This window comes from Megalops cyprinoides, chromosome 4, assembly GCF_013368585.1.
Source record: "Megalops cyprinoides isolate fMegCyp1 chromosome 4, fMegCyp1.pri, whole genome shotgun sequence".
In the NCBI taxonomy this organism is placed as follows: Eukaryota; Metazoa; Chordata; class Actinopteri; order Elopiformes; family Megalopidae; genus Megalops; species Megalops cyprinoides.
This window is the reverse complement of record NC_050586.1, coordinates 19,306,121-19,325,694: the sequence shown is the minus strand read 5'-3', so window position 1 is coordinate 19,325,694 and position 19,574 is coordinate 19,306,121. Positions and strand designations below refer to the sequence as shown.

Here is a 19,574-nt window from a genome sequence, read left to right as displayed (position 1 = left end):
AGAAAAAGAGCCCTTAGAATCCGATTAAGCCCAACGCTCATTTCATGTGGAGTCTTGCATAACAGTACCACCAGCTATATTTGGTTGGAGGTCTCATTTGTACCTTGTATCTAATTTCATATACCCGGATGTTAATTAGTTTGTTGGTACGCATCACCATATTAGCTTAAATATCCCCACTGGCTTTGAGCGCATCATTGGCATGCTGCGAGTTGTATCGTATTTCCATCCTGATTTAATTTGTTCAGAGCCAAACCCCCAGCCCTTATAATCGATTACTGTTTAAAACTAAGGGTTACAGGTGGCCGAGAAAAAAGCGAGAGAGATATGACATTACACGCCACTCATTTCCCAGGAATCTCCTCTCTACTACTTATTACCCGCTGCCAATTTAATGCTGCCATTTCTCAGGGTATCCAACGGCTTCTGAGTGTTTACAGTGTTTACAATCCAGACCTCCTTTACAGAAATCAATATCCAACACCCGACACAGGGCTCCACAAAATGACTCCTGAAGGAGAGAAAATCAAGTCAGAGCGAGCTTTCTGACAAGGCAGAAATGCTATGTTTTAGACCCCTAGACTGGCATGCTTCTCGCAGCAGACACTGACTCAAAAACAGGACAGGAAGCATCATGATCACTGAGAGGCATGAGAGTGCTAGCGCCTTCAATTTGGACAGGAGAGAGACAGAGACAGAGCAGTGATAAAAATTCATCAAGTGGTATATATACAGCGTATCTGCAGTATGTGCTGCAGGGTTATTTCTCTGTCAAATAAGACCCCTATAATTCAGAAGCAATCATCTTTTTGCCAACACCCCTCACGTTTACACAATGCTTCTGTGCGACTGATGGAGGAGAGAAAGGAGAAAGAGGTAGACTGGATTTATGACTGGAACAGCGCAATGAAATCGTATGCATCATATATTCATGTTTCTATGGAATAATGTTTACGCAGAAATGGAAATCATATTTAACGATGGCACTGCAGAGTTCCAAAGCTACAAAAACATTATTGAACTGTACAGTCTTATGAGTTGGTCTGGCTTTCACGCAAACTTCTGTGCAAAGACCCTGAACATGATCTCTGAGTGAAATTAAGGTGACAATGGTGCAGAGACCTTGCATGGCCTTGCATGAGTACATTTTTTTCAGGGACTTCAAGCAATGCGACATGGCAGCAACAGTGTGTATGTTCAACAGTATACAGCATGTGTTCATTTTAACACAGAGCGGCTATGATGGCCGATGGTATCACGCTTTGGCTGGATGAAATCATACCCTTAACGTCCCCTTTCACAGCAGTAGGAAAGCACTGGGTCATCCTGATCTGAAATCTATTAAAAGAAGCCTCTCGCAGGCTCAAAGCCCCCCGCCTCGCCTTATCTACAAAGCAAGCCTGGTCATACCAATTAACATTCCTCTCCAATTCTCAGCACAGTATGAGAACAGAAATCGCACAGGCGCACACCGACACTCACACAGCCGAATGTGCACCACCATGCGCAAAACACACACAGATACTGCAGAAGCACAGAGAGGGGAGCGCACACAACCTCGCACAATTTTATGGATATGCCGCTAATGTAGAAAAATTTTATATTTAAATTTCCCCCTTAAAAACGAATGCAGAATTGTTGTCCAGCACTCTGAATTCATTACCCGTTTCAGAGAGGAAAACCCTGTGGAAGACCTTGGCTCAGGCAAAGCTAAATCAGCACTAAAAGATTCATACTGTTCTCGGTACAGCTTGTGCCATTTTATTTGGGGGTAAGAAGGAGGGCATCAGAACAATAGGTGAGCCGCTTGCTTGGTAGTTAATGTTTAAAACCCACGCCATGCCTGTCCTGGGGCATCAGCGGGATTTATTTCGTTATCCAACTTCCTGGGACAGAGCTGCCTCATGTTTTTCGTGCTGTTAAAATCAGGTCCCGTTTCAAGTCAAGAAGTGGGTGAAAAATCCCACCCTCAGCCAATTCCGCCCAAATGAACTGAAAATTCTCTGAACACACAAGGAGATAATTAGACGTAATTTCAATCTGCTTGTATGAAAATATTTTAATCAGTCTGATTGTAAATACAATCCTATTTTTTCCCACACTCAGCCAATTAATGTATTAGCATACTGATGCAAACATGAAACATGAAGCAACTAAATCCAATTGGGACACAATTTGAGGAGGCGACTGGAATCTTTCAAATACTGCTAATCAAGAACAAAGCGAAAATGTTTAATACAGACACACTAATAAATTCCCAATTTCTCTCCTTTCACACTAATGAAGCAGTTTCTTTGTTCAGCACTTTCAAGATATGCATTATTAGTGGGGGGAAAAGGCTTTAATGATTAAAGAGAAAAAAGTATGCAACGCTGAGGCAAAGAAAAAAAAAAAGAGGCCTTAAAACAGGATCACTGGAGCCTCCTTGATCAGACCGTGTGCTCGTGACTGGGAGCCCGCGGTGTGACACGTCAGGAGACGCGTAGCTGATTCTCTTAATACCCAGAACGTGAAATGGAGATGAATGGAGACTTAACACAAACTGGCTCCTTCAGCCTGTGAAACGACGAGCCGAGCATCTGAGAGGCTGCCGCGGTGTGCGGCCCAGATCTCTGATCTCACCTAGGTCTTGCAGGAACAGAACTAGTGTTATGATCCTATCTGCGCTTTTTCGCTGTAACGGCCAAGTGAACAAGAGTGAAAACAAAAAACATCTATGTGTCGGCTTCGGGTCGGGGCACAATTCCAATAAATAAGGGATGAATAAAAAGGTATATACAGACAGATATTTCCAAACAAAATTACACGTCTTATGTCAGTTAGATAACAGGGTCTATTTTTGTCTTCCAAGCTATGCTGTAATTGGGAATTCAGAACACCTTCACATGCCTTACCAAAGGTGATTACTGCTTTTCTTACTGGATTAAACAATTTAAGGTTACAATGGGTTAACTGCTAGACAGATGGCCCAAGGCCTAGACAATGGCCCATGGTAACCTTGAATTGTCTAATACAAAAAAAGCAGTAATCACCTATGATAAGGCATGTGAGGGTATTCTGAACTCTCAATTACAGCATAGCTTGGAAATGCAGATGACTGCAGACAAAATAAGACACCACTATGTCAGTGATACTACATTTTCAAATTCACTTTACACTCATTTTGAGAACAAAACAAAAAATAAATAAATTGGCTGAGCATGGATAAGCCCTTTGCCCCAGCTTCAAAGAGCTGTGGAAAAAATCTGTATAAAAGCCACAGCATGCCTTGAATATAGTTCACAACTGAGGGGTTTCTGAGATGCTTTCTTTTTAAGCAAAAATATGCAAATTTCTGAGTTTCAACAAAGAATTGTTTGTTGGGAATAAGCAGGTTCAAGGAAGATGTCCCCAGGTGTCTTTTCTGGTTGTGCTGATACTAACCGCTTGACTCTCCCTGCTAGATTGCTCCCCACTGAATCGGTAAACATCTTGATTTTCCATGAGTACAAATTATTACGTACTACATTTTTTAACTTAGTGGATAAACAAATAAGTTGTCCATACATATACATCTCCCAGAACAAAAGAACTGAAATAACCATCAAAACCAGCACTTTTTATCTATTTAAATTTGTCACCTTTGCAGAAGTTTAATCATTTTTCCCGTTAATTCATGGAAAACAGTGAAATTGGACTGTGTTCATAAATATCCTTTGCACTCTGTCAAATGAGGAAGAAGTATCGTATGGTATTCTTGTGTTTCACTACTGAACTGACTTCCACTGATACTTTACTTACAAGGATTTAAGGTTACAGATTACTATATGAGATTACAGTAAACTATACGCATTGCATTATTGTAAACAGGAATTATTTATACGTATAATTTTTTTTTAATCCACAAAGACTACCTATGTTCTAGAGGGAAGGAAAAGGCTAGATAAGAATTACCTTAAACTCGGATAAAAACGATACGTGTTGAGTAGCATCCTGAGAAAGTGCGGCCTTTTCCCCCAGGCCGGGCCCGCAGTCCTGGGCCTGCCATCTCAGCAGCCAGGCGTGAAGGACGGCCAGCCAGCCAGCCACACAGGCTGCACAGGAGATCCCTGGATTAGTCACACTCAGCAGCTCTCCGCCGCTCGCTCGCTCACCGCGGCGCTGCCCTGCATTCCAATACGCCGACGTGCGCAACGCCAAGGGCAGTGCAGAGACCTTACGCAAAAACACATGGAGCTCAGACAATACGCCGATACAAAGCGGCGCTGAGACAATGGGCTACTACTCGCGGCACTGAGAAATTACTCAAAGCCCGCACCGGGGAAATGCACTTCGGCGCATGGCAATCAGATAATTGAAGACACAGCGCTAAGACAATGCGTGACTATACGCAGGATCAATACAATGGACCGCCTTACAGAACTGACACAATACTATACAGAGAAACGAGACGATGCACTGTTACACGCGGCACTGGGACAAAAAAAGCTTACGCATACAGCACCGAAACAATGTACCCACTACACACAGCAGTGAGAAGATACCACAACCACACAGAACTAAACTCAGGCGTTCAGAACTGAGACAGATATTAGGATGCCACGGTCAAGATGCCAGATGGATTTATTTGAAAGGGCGCGACTGACAAACAGCAAATATGCAGAGCCCTAAGCCTGGCGTGACCAGACCGAGATGACCTCACAGTCTATGCTCCTGGCACGAGCTGGGAACTCACCACAGTCCTATACACATAATGTTCCTCGCAACCCTTTACCTATAATGAATTTCACAGAGAGAGAGTGAGAGGGGAGCACTGGATGTACTGCAGCACAGTGAGTCTTCGTTCTGAGTGCTGATTTTGCTTTCTGCACCAGCTCCATTTTCTCTGTTACTCTTTCTGCTAATAACAATGTATGGTCTGGGCAATGTACTGCAGTTTACTGCTGTGGCAGGCATATTTCACTCTTTTTTTCTTGGTTAAAACAATGATAACACGACAAACACTAACATGTACATTTATGCAATAATATAAAAACATCTAATATGTTAGATGCATGTAATAGAACGTGGGTTGGTATGGCACTCTGCAGTCAAGGCAACGCTGGGAACAGGAATTGCTGCCTGGTGCAAATATTCTAAACTGCCAATCACAAATCTATGAATGGCAAGTGTTTGCAACTGTAGTAATCAGAGAGATCTTGAAAGAAGGTGAGTGATGAGAGAGCTGGTCAGGCATCTCACGTGTCTGTAAAGATGTTTTGTTCTTACTGTGTCTAGTTTGAACCAATCGGTTGCAAAAGTTAAAATCCATCCATGAATCAATACATGACTGCTGGCCTCACCTGAGAGCAGCACCATTTTAGATTTTATGGCAAGTCCCTTTAACATCATATCCACAGGGCAAAGTTTTTAACAAATATTTTACATAAGCCAGAGGCTTAATGCCACTTCAGGAGGTGAAGGAACATTAGTCCTTGCCTCTGGAGGGAAGCATCTCTGGCATTATGTTCCACGTTAATCTGCACCAGTGGCTTCATTTATTACAGCTTGACAATTAACTTAATTGTAAAATGCAGCTACAAGATTAACTATGTTTACTGTAACTGAACAATAGGGAAAGAGATCGAGGAAAGGCATTTCTGAGATCACTACAGCGTATCAGACTAGCAAATCTCAACCAGACAGCAAAAAAAAAAAAAAGAATCAGAATGATATGCAAATTTTATGTCCTATGTAACTATGAACATTATTATGCAATAAACATTTGATAAAATTTTCAAGCCTATTAGATACAATCTCAACGACAGGCACCTTGTAAGTACGGTTCGTTGCATCAGGAATGAAGTTCCAATCTCCCGCATCCGAGGTAACTACTCGAACACACGGGTAAAAGGAACAGACCTCACAGCAAGGCTGAGTATACAATTATAGGAAGCATTAACTTTTATTGTGATACAGTGATGTAATTATGAATGGTTGATAAATCTGATTTTGTCAACAAGAGGCTGTAAACAAAGCCCAGAATAACATTAAGGGAGTGTTAGTGGATGAGAGGAGGAGAAATAATCCTAAAGCAATCTAAAAGACCTAATTAAATATAGGGCTGATTTACGGCAACTCTGCGCAAGGCCACATATGGGGGCTGTTCTAAACGATCTTTCCTGGAATTCAGCGGCACTTAGAGCCGAGCAAAAAACATACAATAAGGACAACACTTAAAAAATAAGCAGGGAAACAACACGCCACGGCTTTTAACAAAACCAAAGGGCCTGCGTTGGCAAACAACAAGATGGCTTACGATAAGCCGACAGTTAAGAACTCACTAGTAACAGAAATCATACCCCAGACATTACCTTCAGGAGGTACAGTCTGCTTTGTCAGGTGAGTTTTCCTTGAGAGTGTGAAGTAAGGTCATGTGACAGGACAAGCAGGCCCCACTGACAGCAGGGTAATGGGACCCCATTTAAAGCGGACTGGCGGAGACAAGGGCAGCCCGCAGCTCCTGGCCCACACGGAGGACAGGCTGCCGTGAATGGCTCCCTGCCAGAAGATTAATTTGCGCTTCCAAACTGACTATTAAACTGGCTTTTCATATTCTGACTCCCGAGATTTAATTAAAACAGACTTCATCTTAACTGACAGAGGCTTTTAGGATGACCTTGTTTTTAAATGAATGCCCGGGATAACTGCACCGTGGAGTCCCCTCGTTCGCCACCCTGTCCTCATCTTGTTTATACTTTCCTCTCCTCTGGCTAAGGTTAGAGGAAGATCAAACTGTTAAACGCATTCACCACAGGTGACAACAATAAAGTAAAAATGGTTAATCTTAACCTTTATTCATCATTGATGAAGCAAGTCTACAGAGCCAAAGGGGGAAAAAAAAGACTTGATATTTCCTACATGACAATCACATCATATTAGGTTTACTATAACAGACTAATACAGATCTACAGTGTGTGGGAGCTATCAGGCTTCTCGTGCTGCAGCAGGTAGACAAAACATATATGCACTAAAATGGGACTCACTCACTGAAAAGTATCTGAGCAGGATTTGCTAGAGCAAATTGCTAGATCTGCTGTACAATGCAATATAGTCTTTGAATGTATAGATGAACCTGATAAATGTTGCATCACTTACTGTTCGCCCCAACTTAATATCGCCTCATTTAAGAAAATACAATTAAAACAGTTGCTGAGCTAAAAGAAACCCTGCTAAAAACACAACCCACTTAAATTCCAAGAAGCTGTCTCTACACAAAAACGAATATTGATACCATTGGTACTGGAAAAATGTAAACTACCCATAACGGCATAATTTTGATGATGTAAATTATAATACAGTACAATAACAGCGGTTCCATACTAAAAGCAATTAACAATCAGAGGGAAAAAAACACCTCAGAGTAATCACGACTGCGATAAAATGAATCCCAAAGTGACTGATTATAACAGTGTACTACAAACTGTTTCAGGAACTCCGTTGAAGAATTGTTGTTATGTATCTCCAAACTTTTAGAAAATGGCATCACTGAGATCAGTGGTAGCTATTACCTAGGAGTCTGCTTTCTGAACCAATTCTGATACTGCCACATATCTCCTCTGCAGTAATGGAGTCAATTAGCTGAATAGTCTATCTGATTGTTCAATTAACAGCCACGATCTTCATTTAAAGACCTCACACAGTGAAAGGAAACTTGCTTTTATGGCTCGGCTATGCTGAAAATGCATCATTCTAGGTACAACGGTACAGGTTATTGAGCAGCCTGTAAAGAAGTGCTTGTGAAATGGTCTACAGACATGACATACACTAGTATCTTCTTGAATCAACAAAAATGCATGAAAACCCACAGGTATGTAACTGTAGTTTCCAAAGAACTTCCAAACTTTGCTGTACAGGAGCCTGGAATAACAGATCTATTCTGAGGGTCAGTAGTAGCGTAAGACTGCAAATAAACAGCTCTGGTGGCAGAATAATATCTTTCTATGTGTATACATAGCTTAACTAAATCACTGCATCCATAAAAAAGACAAGAAATGGGGTACATAGTTTTGAATTTCATCAGGATGAGATTACAGGATTTGTTCCAATTTTCTCTGCCATTATTACAAATGTTTGCTTATAGCAATAACTCTCTCCACAATATCTGTGGGGGGAGATGTACTCCACACTGCAGTAGGAACCAATGTCTGCAATGTGCCGGGATCCAGGAGGCTTTCAGGGGTTATTTACGACCTCGCAGAACTGCAACCGAGAAATCCAGACTCTGTAAACTTCTCCTGCATTTATATCAGGGGCATACTCCATGCAATTACAAGCATTCTGACTTTTCATTTGTGTGTGATCTGGAGGCGGTGTGCCTTTAAATCCTTCTTTCTTATTGGCCAGACCCCAAAACTCTTCCCCCCCGAAAGCGTCTCCAACCCGAGACAGACCATAACTCTTGAGAGTGATGCTCTGATACTGTTACAGTGATGTACGGGCCTGATCACATGGGACACAATAAAGCCATCACCATACCTCGCTGACACAAAGCATGCTTTCAGAATGTTCTGATGGGGCCGGGGGGGGGGGGGGGGGAGGGGGCACAAAATCACTGCTGTCCTCTGGCTGCCTTTGCAGACTCCTTCCTTTCAGTACAGGCCAACGGAACCAACTGACTCGTTTGTCAGACAAAAAAAAGTAACCGTTAATTGCTCCACAACGCAGTTTAAACTCAGTGTTCCAATAAATTAATGGGTGAGGGACTTCTCTTTCAGGGGGAGACCAAAGAATAATTGACGGAATTTTTTCGCATCAAAGACCCTGGCCAGCACCCCCCAAAACAGGTCGAACTCCTGAGGACAGCACCCGGGCAACACACGTCAAGGTGCTAAAATGCCCATGAAAGTGCCAATGGAAGACAACAGCTTTGGGTGGGAAAAAAAATCATTAAAAACATCACTTGCAAAAGGTAAAATTTGTAAGTTCACAAGTGAGCATATTACTGAATTAAGCAGATGATGAATCATGAATCATAACAAGCCCTTATGATGTGATGTTCATCGTAACCGGAATGCTAAGAATGTGAAAAAAACTTAATTGCAAACAGATGAGACCACTTCAGGGGCTTACCTTTATTTTTTACGCTGCAGAATAATTACATTACACGCGGTATCCTCATAAACTGAAGAGGCATCAATAACTGGGGAAAACTGCTACTACATTAAATAATGGCATTTCATTCTTTATGCTTTATATAACTGGCCAAAAGCTCAATGGTGCACAATCAAGCCAATGAAAAGACACGCTGAAGCCGATGCCAAAAATGATCAAAGCTATTCGGTTAAGCCTTGGTGATCAATTCCAGTCAATTTTGTAATGCAAAGCTGGCACTGTTAATCGTTATAAATGATTGTTCAAAGTGCATTTGTTCAGAAAATCTATTGACTTTCTCGATATGATCTTTGACGGAGCCATGCATCTTTGGTCTGTGCATTGCTTCAGCAAATCCAATTAGGACAACCATGGAGTACATTGGGTTTCTCCTCAACTTTTGAGTGCTGCTTCAGACACGAGTTAAAAGTAACTCATTAAAAGAACTGTCCATGCACTTCTGTCGATCATTCTGCTCTGCCTATCAATAACATGCATCCACTCATACAGATTATAGTAGCTTTAGTTAAAAAAAAAGACAACAGGCTGGAGAACCAAACAAATAGGACAAGCGCAGGTATTGGCTTTGACTCAAATCAACACCTCAGACCCCTGCTGTTAGCACCAAGGCAGGATTTCTCCTACTCACCTTAGGCTGAAGAGAAAGACCCATAAAAATGTCAGGCCAGGTTGACATTTATTAGACGTGTACCACAGGGTTTGTGTTGTTAAAACCTGAAAGACAGATGAAAAACAAGACATTAGAAAGAGCGACACCAAGGCATCTGTAGAGGAATGCATGCAGGCTATGGGTTCATAAGGAAGTTACGGCAAAATTAATGCAATACAGGTTTCTGGACTTAATTCCTCCCCATCAATCCCCTCCTAAGCATGCTATACAGTCCTGGATGAAGCTACTGCTCCTGTTCACTGCATCCTACCATGAAAAGGCTGCCCTTCACTTTACCCTCTACTGTACTCCAAGAGTTGGACCCATTCCATTTATTGTGGCTGGTCAACTTGCCTAGAGAGCACCTAAATTAAATGAAATGATTCAGTTCCCCCCCTTAAAAGGGCATCCAGTCAAAGATCAAACAAAATAGTGCTGCTTCCTCTGAACGATTTCAGTGCTTTAGCCTCTCTGGTTCTAAAAATAAGACACGCACACAGCAATCTATCACTGTATGTCAGTGGTTGTATTTTGAGCTGTTTTGCCAAAGGACAGGATTTCAACCCCAGATTCCAACTTGATTCCTCAGCAAACCACAGCTCTGGTAGAAGCAATATTCTAACCCCGGGCCTGTCATCAAAGAGAAAAAAAGACCTCTGTAAAAAAAACACAGGCTTTGGTGAAGGGAAATGTCAGGTCACCCGTCCGGTGACCCCCGGCAACAGTTGGTAGTACAGACGAGGACCGCGGACCTTTAGTGCTCCCTATCGGATCCTCAACAGGCCCCCGCTACTCAAACTGCATCACCTGTCACCGCAGTGTGAGGACGGCAGCGGCTCGAGACACAGCCCACAGGGGACACCCCGGACAGGCCTCAGCGGCTCCCAGGTTTGCCTCCAACGATTCACGTAGAATACATTAACGGCACAGTCTGGAGCACTGAGCACGCCAACTTTATGTTCCGCATCCGTCACACACGCTCTCCCCGCCCTCCCCCAGATGTGCAAAACAGCTGCAGACCCGAGGGCTTTGGGGGGAAACAGAGACCACCCAAAGAGCGCTCGCCCTTCCCTCCTGGCCGTCAGATCCAGACAGGGCAACATGCGTGGGGGGGCATGGGGCACGCGGGGCCAGGCAGATCCATGAGGCGCAACCCCAAAGTCACGATGATTCAGAGTCTTAAAAGGCAAGTCTAAAAAAAAGATTATTCCCCAGTGCCAGGAATTATATCATTTCCGCCAATCTAGGCCTGCTGAGTTTCCTACTGTGCAACTCCCTTGATGTCCAGTGAAATAAACACAACAACAGCACATAATACGTAGCAGGCAGGGATGCTATAACAGACACAGGAGCAGAAAGGAAAATAAATATATACACATATAAATAACTTCATTAATTTTCTGTGGAAAAAAAGCCTTTCCTTATTTAAAATGCGACGACATTTACAATTCTTCAGCAGTTTGTGAAGGCAGAGCTGCAGAGGCAGCAGCCACATTGCAGATTAGAGTAGTGTAGAATCCGTGCAGGGCATGTATCTGGGTTTTGCCAAAGATGCCTATCACATGAATTGTCTTACAGGACGAGCCGATTTCAGATGGGGGGGGGGCGTCTGTAGACTCAAAGGACATTGTCGTTGAGGGAAACGGTAAACAAAGCAATGCCAAAGTAAACAAAGACTAAAAGGACATTGCACTAGTATGGGAGGAACACAGGGCAGTACCCGACGTCTTCAGTGAGCCATGACAGCCTATCTTAGCCTTATTTCTGCAAGTCAAACATTCCTGCACCAAAATATACAAGAGGGTGAATACCAACCAGTAATTTCAGCATTGGCTAGGGCAGTGCGTTTGATTTGGTCTGGAGTCCAGTAATTTAGCCCCTTTAAAGATTTAACGGGGAGTGGCGAAGGAGTTTGTCCTGTGAAAATGCAGCAACAGGGGCTTTTCCAGCAACGGGGCTCCGGTTACACTGTGCTGCAACCGCTGCATTCCCCAGACACAAAGCCATATTCTCAGCGCGCTCTGTGGTCCTTAATGCCATTTGCCTCTCCAGCAGTTACGGGGTTTCTGCGTAATGCCACTTTTTAAAATTAATCATCGGCATAATTCCGCCTCTGCGCGACATGTGCCAGGTATCTGAAAATAGCTTTGGCGGATGCGGGCTCTTTTGAATCCATTAAGAATTGAATTTTTAAAAGGACAGCCACGGACCACAAGTCCCCCCCCCCACCCCCGGCCGCCATCACTGCTGTTCAACCACAGCAGACAGATGGGCCCCCTCCTTAAATGGAGAGGGTGTGGCCCAGACATGGTGGGAAGCCGTGGGAGACCAAAGGGGGGTGGGTGGGAATCGATTCCAAGGCAATTAGCTCCCGAGGTCCTCTCTTGCACAGTTCAATTAGAACCTCCTAATACAACGGGGTCAGAGCTGCTGGAAGGGAACGGGCCATGACGACTCATCCCGTCACAGGCTGGCAGGCACCTGGACTGTGTGGTGTGGAAACTTCAGGATCTGCCAGACGGAGCGCTCTCCTGACCCAAATCTAAAATAGTCCCTTCAACGGTAATTACAAACAGACAGGGGGAACGGAGCGCTGAATCGAAACACGGGGGCCCTCGCCGGAATTCAAAAAAAGACAATCGCAACAACAGCGCGGGACTACGTGCAGCACGCGCACAGCTGCGGTCTGGGGGTGCTGACTGACCGCGCCCGTACGGGGTCGTCTGCCGTGACGCGATGACAGACGAGCATGAGGGCTGCGGCGTTAGGGGACCACAGCAGGGTCAGCTGTGCATCGGAGACCCAGTCCACCGGTTAAAAAACAGAAGGATTCTCACGCAGGGACAGTTGTTTACGGATCTGCAGCATAGCATGGTTCTTAGCATTTAAAGGTTACGCTTCGTCGCTACAGCATTATCTGAGTGACGTTAATTGAAACTGATGGCGTGGTTATTTAAACTGAAGCCACACACTCGTGCAAGAAGGTGGGCCTAGCAATTCATGCGACCCTTCAGAGCTTCACATGTAGTCCTTGAAACGGGTGCCAAGGAAAAAAAACAACCCATTACAAACTGGAATAATGTTGTAAACATTCTTGTTGAATCTTGTAAAACATGTAAAATTACAGTGTAGATGATGAAAAGATGCACTCTGCCATTTTCTAAGCAAGGTGTGGTCAGGATATCCTCACCAGAAGCACAAAACCAGCAGAACTGCAGTGTACACTATGTTTGGCAAAATGGCCGTTCTTCATGTCAAGGCTAATAAAAAGGGAATTCATGCAAATGAATATACGCACAGATAATAAAAACATCTGACAGTTCCCTATATAATAAATTACTGTGCATTAGCTTTCGAAAATGTTTTTGCTGTGGTCCTGTCCTCAGCAGCTGCGCGGCAGAGGTGTGCGTGATCAAGGACGTTTCTCCCTACATAATGACAGTAGTAAATTGTGACCCCAAGTTTGGGTCATGTTGGCCACCGCCGCGCGCAGCAGCGGTGACAGGTCTGAGCCCACGTGAAAGATGCCACACACTGCCCATCCGCTTGGGACAGGACCAGGACGAGGGATCTGGGCTCAGGACAGAGGGATCCTCTGTCATCAGGGCTCACATGCTGTTTATGTCCCTGTCTATTCAAAGCACACGCCTCACTCCACCTTCACCAAGCAACTCATTCAGACAGCACCGCACTGAGAGATATTAGCATTGCATGTCATACTGCAGAGGCTACAGCTACAAGCAGGAATAGTTGAACGAGACGTGAGCAAAATGGGACCTTCAGGTTTCTCTCACCAAAACAAGAAAAGGACAGACTTAATTGATTGAATTTGTGGCACTGGTTTGCCTGTCCTTTCAAAATGATAAATGAATGAGCTAAATGTTTATGACAAAATACACAGAATATGTGCAATTACTCTGATGTCAACAAAGGGAAGAGACAACAGCTTAGCATGTTTCTCATGCACAGACACCACCTTGCTGATCACGGCCACGATCTGCGTGCTCACAGCTCATCACTGCCTGGGTGAACCTGAAACTTCGCTCTCATATCTAATGAGAGCTAGAGTGAGAGGATGAGAGAGATGGAGAGGCACGCAGGCAGGGAAGCCACCTAGAGGAGAGCCGTGGCACTGAAGCCTCCACAGTTCTGACCTTTAACACACCATGCTGACTTGTGCCTTACAAAACAACAAACTGTTGTGTGCGTAAAGGGCACTACTTCTTTGCAAAACTGAATGCATTATACCATCACTAAATGGGAGCAGAAAAAGACAAGGAAACCTTTCTAAAAGCAATAATGAGGATAACAGCCAATGGATTTCACCGGAGTGGTATTTGGAAATTCTTTCAGCATGCCAATAGTAAATTAAGTTTTTAAATGCATTTCTAACAACATCACCCTGAGAAAGCCATGTACTTATGGTAAACAGTTAACAATATGGCCATACAGAGACTATACAGACTGTGCTTATTTTCAACCAACACTTTTAAATCATTTCAAATTTTAAAGAGTAACTTTGTTGCTTAAGATCTTAAGCATCTTTTATAACTTCTTTCAACATACTAGAATTGCATTAACCATCCTGTTTTGCAGTCTAGTCTTAACCCAGCTTTTGCTGGTACAAGTAGTGTTGTCATTTTTCATTCATTACATATTTTTGTTCCCTTCAGTCTGAAGTGAAACAAAATGTTGTGAGTTAATGATAAAACCAGGAGATGCTTCATAAAGATCAAATACAGAGGTTTCTTTTTACCTGAGATTGTAGCATAATCTCAAAACAAGACAAACATCAAAATGTTTCTGTCACTGATACTGCTCTTAAGAGATGAAAAGCAGCTTTGAATTTGGAGATGAAATCTGACATCCTGAAAATATCTAATCAAATCTTCAATGTTATGTCATGTTTGCTCAGTGACATCACTAAGCCCAAGTTTTCACCAAGAGCACACTATGATTTCCTCTTTTAAATTCTAGTCCATTTTCTTCTTTTAGAAACTACACAAAGGGAAAGCGTTACTTTAGACACACCGTAGCAAACCTTTGCAAATATGTATAAATCTTACGTAGAACAAAATCCTATGAATATACATAGGAATAAAATCGCAAGCCTTACACAATGTGAAACCTTGATGTAAAACATGGAGAAGCATCAGTAGGAATACAATACATCCAGGAAAGAGAGAATCGAAAACATTTTAGCTGCTAATCTGAATGTGATCTATGCCGTGCGGGAGCCTGGCGATGGTTTTTCTCCATCTCGCAAGAGGTATTTACTACTACTCCAAAATTCAGCTCCTCTGTTGAACAACCACCTGCAGTGAACATGAAACAACCACCAGATGTTCCAGTAACCCACAGAGGGCCATCATCTCATTTTGACTCAATAAAAGTGTCCCCCCAAAGAGTTATGGATTAGCACCACAAATAGGCCCAGTCAAAACAAGGCCCGTTTTCAAACAAGCAATGCCCCCTCTCATTGCCCGCAAAAAATACAAAATTAAAATAATGGCTCTGTTGTGAGAGCTGTATCACAGTGTGGCACCCTCTTATAATAACCCATTCAGACAGAATTAATGTTCCATGCAAACACCCCCCCCCCCCTTAAAAAATGTGTGAATGCAAATCCCGTGTATTCCCAATGTGACACGCCAAGGAGTTTTCAAACTTCAGCAGAGCGCTCTGCGCCACCCCCCACCCCCGCAGACTCGCCACCCTTTCCGACATCCATTTAAACCATAATCCACAGCCTGTTGAAACTGGACTCTGTCCAGGGGGAGAAGAATGCCAGTGTAAATCCTAAATGCTGCAGTGACACATGGAAAACTGCATTCGAATGGCTTCATTTGCACAGAAAGGCCCTATGGAGTCGAAATCCACGGCGGGAAACCATTATATCAACGTAAACAATGCACGCCAGGCGGTAATCATATTTTCAAAGTGGTGAAACGGAGATCACACTGACAGAGCGCTCATAAAAGAAATGTTAATAGCAGACTTTTGTTGAGCGTTGAAGCTGGTACAGTGCAGTGAGCAATGCAGACTCGGTTACAGTGATGAATGCGCCAGCTGCTGAGAAGCACAAGGCACATTGCTAACCCATTGTTTTCACAGCATAGAGCGGAGTTCCTTTAGTATTGTTTAAGGTCATGTTTTGGGGGACATTTTTTCGCGGCTATCTGCTTTCACATCACATTTGTCCTGTCAGTGCCAAGAAATCCAAAACAAGGCAACCATGTGGTCACCAGGAGACAAGCACAAAGGAACTGCATTCTATTAACTCAAAGGCATGTGACAAAAGTGTCCCTATAAAGTGTCACAGAACATGCCAACCTGATTCACATACAAGGCATTAGTATCTGACGTAGAGACAACACAAAGAAGAAACCAACCTATTTTCTTTTATAAGAGGTAGTCTGTCCAGAGGTGGAAGGACATAGTGTAAATGCTTAACCTATGCATTCACCTTACAACAAAACAGTTCCCCGGACAACCGGAGAGAGATGTTTACTTTTGCGTTGTAGAGAGAGAGAGAGACATTTCACAAATGTCACGGCTAACCCCAACAGGACACCCACTACTATTTCATGCTATATTTATCTCCTTAAATGTAATTCAATCTGAATGCTATGGAGCGCTCTAGAAGTTACAACAATGTCAGCATACTGCCAACTGTATGCAGTGTTCCCTTACAGGTGAACTGTACACAGCGTAGGCAAAGGGCAATGGAAACAACATATTAGGTGGAGTCTGCGGTTAGCCTGCCTGTCGTGACATCTGCTGTCCACAGCTCTCAGAATAAAAGACATGGATTGGGGGTAATGGATGTGCGATAAATGTTGTAAGAGGCCCACTTGTCTATCAACTGGTTTGTGGCACTGCAACAGGGAGCAGCTCGAACCTTGCCAGCCATTTAGGTACGGGAAATACAATGGGTGAGCTACAAAGAATAACTGAAGCGGTTTTTCCCCACATCTGTACCCTCCAAATTAGTGAAGGGGTTTGCTTACATTCGTACCCTCCAAATTACAAACAGACTCTGTCCACATTGGCACCACCCCACCTCTATGCATAATAAATAAAATTGCTTATTGGAGGGCCAAAGGCTTCCTATCAGCTCCTCTCCACATAGCGTGTTCACCACTTGATACCAATCTGCACTTCAGTTCAGATGCTATTTCCCTGTTTCAAGAGCCCGCATCTTGACTGTGGCTAATTTATTTGCCATGCCTTTTTGGAGGCCTCTAAATGAAGGAACGTAAAAGTCCATTATGTACCACATACAGTAGGCTTATCTTCGCCTCCGGAAAGTTCTCTTTGTCTCAGTTTAGCCCACTGAAACGAGATAAAACATACCCTGCACACTTAATTTATGATACTGAATAAATTAATGGGTGCTGACAAGCTCAATAATTTTCAGAGGCAACAGATAACACAATAATTATCGGGCCAGGAATTAAAGAGTTGGATGAGAGAGAGCACTTATTGTGTGGTGTGCAGCAGCCCCCTGGACCAGCACTGTAGCTGAATGTGGTAGATCTGGGCGCTAATGTGATGTTGTTCCAGTTTATTGTGAGCTGTATTGTGCCAGCGGCCCTGCCTGCTGAGAGCTCTCTGTGAGTGATCAGAGGCCAGATCTGTCACTGTCTCTGTGTCCGAACACACAAGTCAACACCTACAGTTTCAGATAAAATAAAGAGTATGATGTGACCAAGTACTCCATCTTGACCCCATTAGAATATCTAACATGATTACTAAGCACGTATCACTGAGACGCCAACATTATTAACACAAATAATTTCAAGGTGATCAAAGTGTGAATGGAACGACCTGCAAAACACGTTCAGAAAAAACATCCCACAGGAAAATTTTTTCCTGCTCAGCGCTGCATTGGCACTGAAAGGGATAGAGTACACTTTATCTTAATTCTAACATTACTGAAATGCCTGTATGCAATTACAAAATAATCAATGGCTGGCCACACTGCACAGTGAGTAATGTACAATATGGTAACTACATTCGCTGTGTGCCTTCAAGCCATTCGATACAAAGGAGGTCCTGTAGTACAACGGCGAATCCAACTCGCTCATTAAAAATGCCTATGGGCTATTATTGGTCTCCAGCAACTAAACTCAGACTGCTCCATTAGCCCAACAGATGTTCTACTTCATTAGGGACATCCGCGCGACTTCACACGCCGCACCAGAGATTCGGCGGTGGCCGATGAGATTTGCTCTGTAACCGGTGTTATGTCAAGCCACCGCAGAAAACAGATGCCATCCCCAACGGTGACCCTAGCGCTGTCATTGCCTTCCGCGTTCTGCCTGGTTAGGTTCCTCTAAATCAGTTCAGCAGGAGACCAGGTTGGAGAGAGTACAGCTGCCCCCTATAGGCGGAACGGCTCCAGGTCGGAGACAGAGCGCAGCCTCAACATCATAACAGCTCGCAGGGAACAACGGGAAAGCTGCTGGCCACAGGTGTGGTGCACTAATTAGGCGGCTGATCTCGCTAACGTTGCAAAAATCTTTGGCTGCGCAGTCATCAGAAGCCACTGTTGCTGTGTGCTCGGGACCCTCTCCGTTGCTTCTCTCGGTTTAAGGGCTGAATTTTGAATGGCTGATGAGCGAATCTTCCCAGGCCCCATCTGGCTGCACGCACACAAATGCACCATAAGCAGAGATGAACAAACCCATTGCAGCCCTCCACGAAATCCAATCCAGCTCCGTTCTCAGGCAGAGACAACAGTGCAGCGAAGCGGTGTTTGCCCTTGCACTGACAGCTCTCAGAGGATGATCCACGCTTCCGTAGACATAACCCAAAAAAAAAAAAAAAGACAGAGATAGAAAAGGGAAAATCGAAATTCCTCTTGTAATAGATTTGTGGGGCGGACTGAACAAATGGCTCTGTGTGTACACTGTGCTTTAAAAAGACTTGGAGGCATGGCAGTTCATATTTCTCTCTTGATGGAGCTCCCAGTAGAAGAGACCAGCTCATGCAGAGCTATAATCTTACCCCTCGGTGAAGACGGATGAAGCTGCTCCTTAAGGGGCAGTGTAGGACTCGTCTGGCCATTCCACTGGCCTTCGGTGTATTACAGTCCACTTATTACATTTCTATCCCAGAATACACCATTTATTCAGAAAATGAGATACCCCGAGTCCCGTCCAGACAAGAATGCCTGTGTGTCAAAATTCCTTTTGAATATTTCCATGTCATGTCTGAGGACTGGTCCAACATCCACCTTTTTTCTTTTTTTCTTCCCCCCAAATACAACACATTCCTTAGCTACAGTACAATTTTGCATTCCTGACATACATCTGATTAGAACTGGATATGAAGATTTAGAAAACGCCAAAGAATAGATGGCACCCATCCAGAATCCACCAAAAATAAGATGAATAGCTTACATGCAACACTGTCCTTGGTTTCCAATGCATTGAAGATAATTTGGAATAAAAACGATGCCCCTTCAGTGTTTGAGCCGACCATTTGTTACTGCTATAACATATACTACAACAGAGGGAGGTGCACTTTACGTGGAGCCTAGTAAATAATATAACCAAATAGTCCTTTCTGCATGTTTAAAACACCCATCTGCATTATTTATATGGTCACAGGTCAAAGGTGAACAGGAAAAAAAAGGAATATGAAATAACTAGTGCACAAAAATCTGACAGATTGCATCTTTAAAAATGGCTCCCATACAACTGCAACCTAACAGTGTTTTAACCTGTTGCCACGCATGTTCACTTGTTTACAGAAACAACTACACAGCAGAAACAGTGCCTGGATA

At 43.6% G+C, this 19,574-nt stretch overlaps 1 protein-coding gene across 1 annotated transcript in view; it reads right to left on the bottom strand.

Moving 5' to 3' along the window:
* Window positions 1–19,574, bottom strand: part of arvcfb (ARVCF delta catenin family member b) — a 159,583-nt gene that overhangs the window by 109,122 nt on the left and 30,887 nt on the right. Inside the window, exon 2 of the mRNA XM_036527352.1 lies at window positions 9,761–9,846. The gene's annotated coding sequence lies outside the window, so the exon portion shown is untranslated. The remainder of the gene's footprint in view (window positions 1–9,760; window positions 9,847–19,574) is intronic.